We start from the raw sequence: 7,708 nt of genomic DNA on the forward strand, positions 1-7,708 counted from the left end.
AATGTAGATGTCCGATAGATATGCATCTGCAGTCAGGATTACCCACCCTCCTTCCCCTCTGTGGTATTCCTAGGGTGCTTACCCCTCTTTCAGCTAGCTGGGGGAATCTATTATGGTGAATTTGTTTGTTTGTATATATGTGTATATATATATATATATATATATATATATATATATATATATATATATTTTGCTACTGTTTGGAACTTTACAGCATTTATACGAATTTAGCCTTCCTAGAGGGCACCTGGCATCTGGGGCAAGAAACACTGAGGAAAATGGCGTCGGCTGATGCCTTTATACCCCAGAAGCTCTGACGTCGGGGAAAGTGCGACATCAGCCGAGGCCAGACCCAGACTTTGGAATCCGGCCGACCGAAGGGCTGCCTGAGGCAGGACAACCCATTTGTTATGACTGCAGATGCATACCTATCGGACATCTACATTTATGGTAGGTATAAAACTGTACTTTATCTTTAGTGTCCTTAGCGATTTATCTCTCAAAGTTGGCCTTGGATGTTTTTATGAGAGAACGTAGTTTTCTGCTAATGTTGATCAGAGATGTCTTCCTTTTATGGGATTTTGCTCTGACGTGCAGTAGCTTCCTTCTTTTGTTATACAATTTGTTAATGGCTGAGGTCCACCAGACAGGACGCTTGCCTTTGGTGGAGAGGGACTTGGATTTATTTGGGATTGCATGATCCATGCATTCTTGGAGATGTCCATAGAAAGCATTTGTGAAGGATTCAGCATTGTGGGATGTGGTATCCACTGGCCCAGTGGGCTTAAAGGATACCATCTCAGTCTTAAGAAGAGTGAGGTCTGCTTTTGAGAAGTTTTTCACTGTGGTCTTTTGTGCTGGGGGTGGAGGTGGGATATGTATATCCAGGGTGATTAGTTTGTGGTCAGATCTCACTAGTGAGGGGTATACCTCCGGTGTGGAGCATTTTGTCCCCATGTTTGTGATGATCAGGTCTAGTATATTATCTCCCCTAGTGGGAGAGGTGACTAGTTGTTTTAGTGCATTTGAATTTATGAATTCCAGGAACCTTTGGGCTAGGGTGTTAGGGCTAGAATAATGTACCCAATCTATGTTTGGGTAGTTGAAGTCTCCCAGTATGATGGTATTTTGTGATACATTCATATCCTCCAATGTCTTTAGGAAGGCTGAGTGGGTTTCCTGAGATTGGGAGGGTGGTCTGTAACATGCTACCAGTTGTATAGCAGTTTTGCCTATGGTTAGTTGCACCTGTATGGTCTCTGATGCTTCAAGTGTTGCTACTAACCTGGAGGTGTGGGTGTCCTTGATGAATATGGACAACTCCCCCTCCCTTTGTGGTTCGGCCAGGGTTTTGGGGCCAAAAAGCATGATACGAGGTATAGCCTGGTAGCGCTAGGGTGCTCTCAGGAGCCTTGAACCAGGTTTCAGTTACTGCACAGACGTCTATGTTCTCCATGCTGAGGAGTGCATCGAGTGCCTGCATCTTGAGATTTAGACTTCTGGCGTTGAGCAGCATTACCCTTAGTTTTTTTTCCATTTTTGTTTTCTAAGGAGGTGGGTTTGTCTTTTGAGCCTTGTCTAAAAAAGGCACTATGGGGGTGGCAAGAGCCTTAGCCAATATCCGGAAGCCCAGTGGTGACAGGTGTAAGCCATCCCTTGTGAAGCAGCGTGGCTTGTCCAACATGTCATCCCAGGCAGACAAACATTGGATCCCCTTAGAATGACACCAGTACTTAAGCCAATTGTTAAAGCTGATCATCTTGTCTTTGTATTGTGGCATCATTCTTGGTGAGGGCAAGATGCTGCTCAGGGTCATACCAGCCTGGGCTACATAATCGGAGAGCTCCTCTATGTCTCTTTTCATGTAGTCCAGGGAGGTACGTCTCAGGTCATTCACGCCAGCATGGACAATGACGGAGTCATATTTGTACTTGCTTTGGAGTGACCTGAGTGCGTGTATTATGTGGCGGATCCTAGCTCCCGATAGGCAGCTCACAGTCACCCTCTCCTTGTTCAGCCTGGTAAGCGGGACATCAGTGTGTCTGACTATAGAGTCACCTATTACTAGTGTATCAGGCATGGTGTTTGGCCTTAAGGGCTGTGATTGGTTGACGCACTGATTTATTGAAGTATGTGTTGCATGTGTTTTGTTTTGAGGTGGTGGATTTTTGGATGTCTGCTTTGGGAGCCTCTGTTGTTTTGGTAAGTTTTTTATTAGAGCCTCTGAGTATGTCTTTGTGTTATTATGTGTTTGGTTTGCAGTTGTGGTAGGTCTATGTGGGACTGGGTTTGTTGTGTGTGTGGTTACCATCTCCTCCTGTCTGGTCATGCCAGCCCTGAGTTGAGAGAGTTCAGCCTCCAGTTTGGCTATATAGTTGCATCTCTCACATGTATTTGTGTTTGTTGGGAGGAGGAGAGGGCTGTCTGTGTACATGAGACAATTGTAGCATTGTCTCAAGATACCCAGATTAACCAGCTGAACTGGAGAGGATGCCAGTAATCTACCACTCGACATGCTAGAACAGTACAAGGGAGTGCTGTGCCTTTAAGGGAAGTGGATATTCACAGGGGTGGTAGGTGGATGTAGTGTTTTACTTAGTACAAGAGTGCTTAGTAGAGAAGTTTTGAGAATAAGTGCTAGGCTTATAGTATAGCGAGTAGTCTGATTATACTAAGAGTAGAGCTTCCTTAAGGGAAAATTTGAAGAGCACACTTGGCGGATCCGGAAGAAGTTTAACCGGCTATGCGCACAACCGCACAAAGCCGTGCAAACACGGATTTTAAACAGGGAACTACAAAAGAGCTAGAAATGGTCCAAACCAACCAATTACTACAGCTCTTGTGCTGAGGTCACTTCCTACAGGGACAGGTAGGCTGCTCAAGGCTCTCCACTCCCACTGCTGAGCAAAGAAACTTCCTTCTATCCAAGTAAGGTAATGGACAACACAGGAACTACACCACAGCCCATAATACAGCAATGCCTGTAAACTGGTCTAAACTAGTGGGAAAACAAGGATTATTGTTTTGTTTTTTTGATAGAAACACACAGAAAATGCAGAAACATTGATAAATCAGCTACACATGCTAGCACACTTTAGTGGGCAGCCTCAACAGTTAAATTAAACAAACAAACAAACTTTCGATGAAATTCGACTAAAAAGTAACTTTAAGTGCAGATTTTAAAATAATGCAGCAAACAGCTTAAAAAACAGTTTAAGCTTGTACAGGGTAAGCTACAGAAGCTATTCCAAGTAAAAAAAACAGCAAAGATACTTAAATCCAGAAAGTAGTCACTTTTCTGAGTTCTCTGTAGCTAGGACCCCACTCTGCAGGACCACGAGGAGCTTGTCTGAGCAGTATAGCCAGAAAAAAACGCCCAGAGGCGGATTTTAAACGGGGAACTACAAAAGAGCTAGAAATGGTCCAAAACAACCAATTACTACAGCTCTTGTGCTGAGGTCACTTCCTACAGGGACAGGTAGGCTGCTCAAGGCTCCCCATTCCCACTGGTGAGCAAAGAAACTTCCTTCTATCCAAGTAAGCTAATGGACAACACAGGAACTACACCACAGCCCAGAATACAGCAATGCCTGTAAACTGGTCTAAACAAGTCGAGGAGAGGCGGGAAAACAAGGATTATTTTTTTAAGCGCAAGTGGAAAAGATTCTCCCTTTGGGCATTAAACATTGAGCTTGATCCTTTGTCTGCTCCAGTTTCTGTGGTACTTGGAATTTTAACTACCCTTTTTAAAGAAGGAAATAGATTTTCTACCATTAAACTACAATTAGCAGCTATTTCTAATTTCTACATAGGAGAAAGAAATTATTCCTTGGCTTCATCCAAATTGTGCAAAGCATTCCTAAAGGGTATATTTCTTCTCAGACCACCAATAAAAGATCATTCACCTCCTTGGGATTTCACACTTGTGCTACAAGGTCTAACTCAGAAACCTTTTGAAACTTCAGCTAACACTGATTTAAAATTCCTTTAATTGAAAAACAGTCTTCTTACTAGCCATTATTTCCACAATGAGAATATCTGAACTCTAGGCTCTCACCTCAGAAACCTCTTGCATTATTTTTCTTAGAGATAGGGTTACCTTACAGACAAAGTCTTCTTTTCTTCCAAAAGTGGTCTGTAAAAATATCAATCTATTCATTTATGAGACTTCTTTCCAAAAATTTCAAGTAAAGGAGACTACATGCTTCATCTCTTGGACGTACACAGGCAGTTACGTTTTTGTCTTCGTTGGACAAAGCACTTAAGAAAATCAGATCACGTATTTATTTCCTTTGTACCAAAAAGACTAGGGTTACAAGTATCCAATATAACTTTAGCAAAATGGATTACAAACTGTATTTCTTAGATTTATTCCCAACAAGGCATGGCCTTGCCCAAACCTCCTAAGGCTTACTCAACCAGATGCATGGCTGCTTCATCTGCTTTTTGGTCTAGAACATCTATCAATGAGGTTTGCGCAGCAGCTACATGGTCCAGTGCTCATACTTTTGCTACTCATTACAAATTGGATATTATATCTAGAAACAGAGCCGCCTTTAAATTCCATGAGGCCACCTAAGATCAACATAGCTAGGGACTCTGTCCCATGGGTTGAGGAAGAATGAACTTGGACATCATCTGATTTAAAAATTATGTACTCACCATAAGTAGGCATCCGTGTTGTCCGTCTTCATTCTTCCACAACTTCCCTCCCATCCATCCTCCATTCTTTTAATTCTGGAGTGCCCCATAAGAATGTGTTTTTGTAACCTACAGCTCTGGGTTTGAGCACCTCCTTTCTCTGTCAGCTATAGGTGCCTATGGTAACAAACTTGATCTGAGGTAACGGGGAATGGAACAGGGCATTGTGGGTAGAGGGAGGAGCTCAAGAGCCAGATTCGAAGTCTGGAGTATGTAACCGAGTTGGAGCCGAGGATTGGATCCAAACCCCTTGGGTTGAGGAAGAATGAAAATGGACAACACAAGTGCCTAGTTATGGTGAGTACCTAACTTTTAATTTCAAGTATTGTAGTGATTACCCTCACCAGCAGTGTACACTTTTATCACAAAAAAAAAAAAAAAAGTCAAGGGCAAAATGATTTAATCAGAGGACTGCATTCAAGAAACAGTGGGGGGGAGAGAGAGAGACAGTTGGGAGAAGTGGAGGGGGATGGGAATCATCCCCCAGGCTCTGTAGAGCCTTTCTACTACAAACTGTCGGCCCTTTCTCTCCCTACACCTCCTTGGAAGGATATTTTACACTTCAAAGAACTTGTTCAACTTGACTGTAGATCTCTTGTATGATAAGCAATTATATCAGTTACAAAAGAAGCCTTCATAGGCTTTCCACCCTTCTTAACTGTGTCTGTCCTACTCCCAGAGCAACTGCCTGTCAAACAGCAACTGTTATGGCCCAGAGGTATAGCAAATGGGACCTTTAGCAGAACAGAGGAGGCTTTCATTCAGAATTGTTCCTTATTACTCAGTTTCCTGAAAGTGACAAAGTTCTAGATGTTAATCTAGTAAGGTTTTATACTTCTGCTGATGCAAGCTGTCTTAATGGTCATCTTGAATGTGATGGGATACCTACCTTCATGTGTCTGTTCACCGGAAACCCAAATGTTCATTACAAGACTGCAGCATTATCATGAGAGGGAATTACACCACAGGTAGATATCTGACCATCTGGACAGACTTCCAGAATCTTTGGCTCCCCACACCAAAGACCGAAGTAGGAATGTATAGTATAAAGAGGAGTGCAGCCAAAATTGTCGGTGCTTTTTTGCTATAGTGATAATCAGAAATCTGTCAGTTCATTCAGGCATCCTCAGGTACTGCATTAAGTACCAAGGTTAGGAAGTGTCCTTGTAAATAATTTTTATATCACCCTTGCTGTTCTTTGCCTGTTACTTTGGAGATTGTTCAGTCATTAATACCACTGAAAGACCACCACGTAGGTTCCCTCTGGCTAACACATACCACCAGGGGGTATTACTTTCAGTGTTTATTCTTTTTTTTTTTTTTTTTTAACATTCCAGAAGTTTTATTTATTTCCAAGCAAATAGTTAACATACATTGTAGCTCATTCCCACAAGAAGTACACATTTCTCTCCCCACTGACCTTTAATTTTATGCACTTATGGTTAGTATTATTTTAACATTGGGTCACAGCCTAGTTTCAGAGTTTACAGTTCACTTCAGTTAATGGTTCACTATATTATTTTCACAGAAACTTTCTTCCTTGCACATGCCCTGTACTTGTATAGAGAGAAAAAAATGCACTGTGTTGCTTCCTGACCTCCTCCATTATGATGTCTGTTGGCTATGCTCTCACATTTTGCCATTGTTCTTTGCTCGTCTTTCTAGTGTGTTAGTTTTCTGTATTTCTTGCTTCCCGCTTAAGTCTACTTTTTAGTGGTTATTACTAGGATGATTTATCAATATATTTAGTTCCTTATTTCTAGTATCTTCATTATGGTTATTACTTCCTCAGTTTAGAGACGCATTTAATTTTTCCATTTGATGTTACAGACTATCATGGACTCCTGATAAGTTAACACCCCCATAGACTATGATAGCATCATACTGTACCTGTGGTGTAGTGATTTGAGTGCATGTGTAACTTGGTGTAGTCAGACTCCTGATATGTTAACACCCCCATGGACTATGATAGCATCATACTGTACCTGTGGTGTAGTGATTTGAGTGCATGTGTAACTTGGTGGAGTCGGACTCCTGATAGGTTAACACCCCCATGGACTATGATAGAATCATACTGTATCTGTGGTGTAGTGATTTGAGTGCATGTGTAACTTGGTGTAGTCAGGCTCCTGATAAATAAACACCCCCATGGACTATGATAGAATCATACTGTACCTGTGGTGTAGTGATTTGAGTGCATGTGCAACTTGATGGAGTCGGACTCCTGATAAGTTAACACCCCCATGGACTATGATAGAATCATACTGTATCTGTGGTGTAGTGATTTGAGTGCATGTGTAACTTGGTGGAGTCGGACTCCTGATAAGATGTTCTTCATGTTTCACTGTTGCAGTCATTACATTAGGGTAATCTGCTGGCAGGTTGCCCTCAGTCGGCCTGAATAACAAAGTCTTGGGTCCTGCGTCGGTTGCTGTCTCCTCTTCCATGATGTCAGGTCGTCAGGGGTATAAAACATGCAGCCGACACCATTTTATTCAGTCTTTCTTGCCGTGCGGTGCCCGAAGCAGAAGCAGTTCGCAAGTGCTGGTCAGCCGACTCCTAAAATTTTCACAAGTTTCAGAACCGAAGTCTTCAACTAAAGCTAAGTACCCTGTTGGGGAAACTTTTTCTTGCTCCTTACCAATGTCAGTAAAAGTTAATAATTGCATTACTTGTGGGAAGCAAATACCTTATAAGGATTTTCATTTGTACTGTATTCCTTGCCTAGGCCCGGATCATAACATGCCTTGCTGTCGGTTTTGTGCTAGATTTAACCAACGCACTATTAAGCGTTGGTATATTTTTGCTTCACAATATTTTGGATCCAGATTTAATTGCCCTGAAATGTCGTCGGTTAGCAATCTGACTACCAGAGTTCACAAAAAAATGCAACGAAAAAGACAGAGACAGACTGTCAAGGTCCAAAACCGACGGTGAAGCTTCTCTAAGCCAGTCGCCGGTTCACCGGTACTCAGTGAGGCACTTTCGCAGCCCCTGATACCCGCTA

The sequence above is a fragment of the Protopterus annectens genome, chromosome 10.part0 (genome assembly GCF_019279795.1).
Source record: "Protopterus annectens isolate FY-2018-M chromosome 10.part0, PAN1.0, whole genome shotgun sequence".
In the NCBI taxonomy this organism is placed as follows: domain Eukaryota; kingdom Metazoa; phylum Chordata; order Ceratodontiformes; family Protopteridae; genus Protopterus; species Protopterus annectens.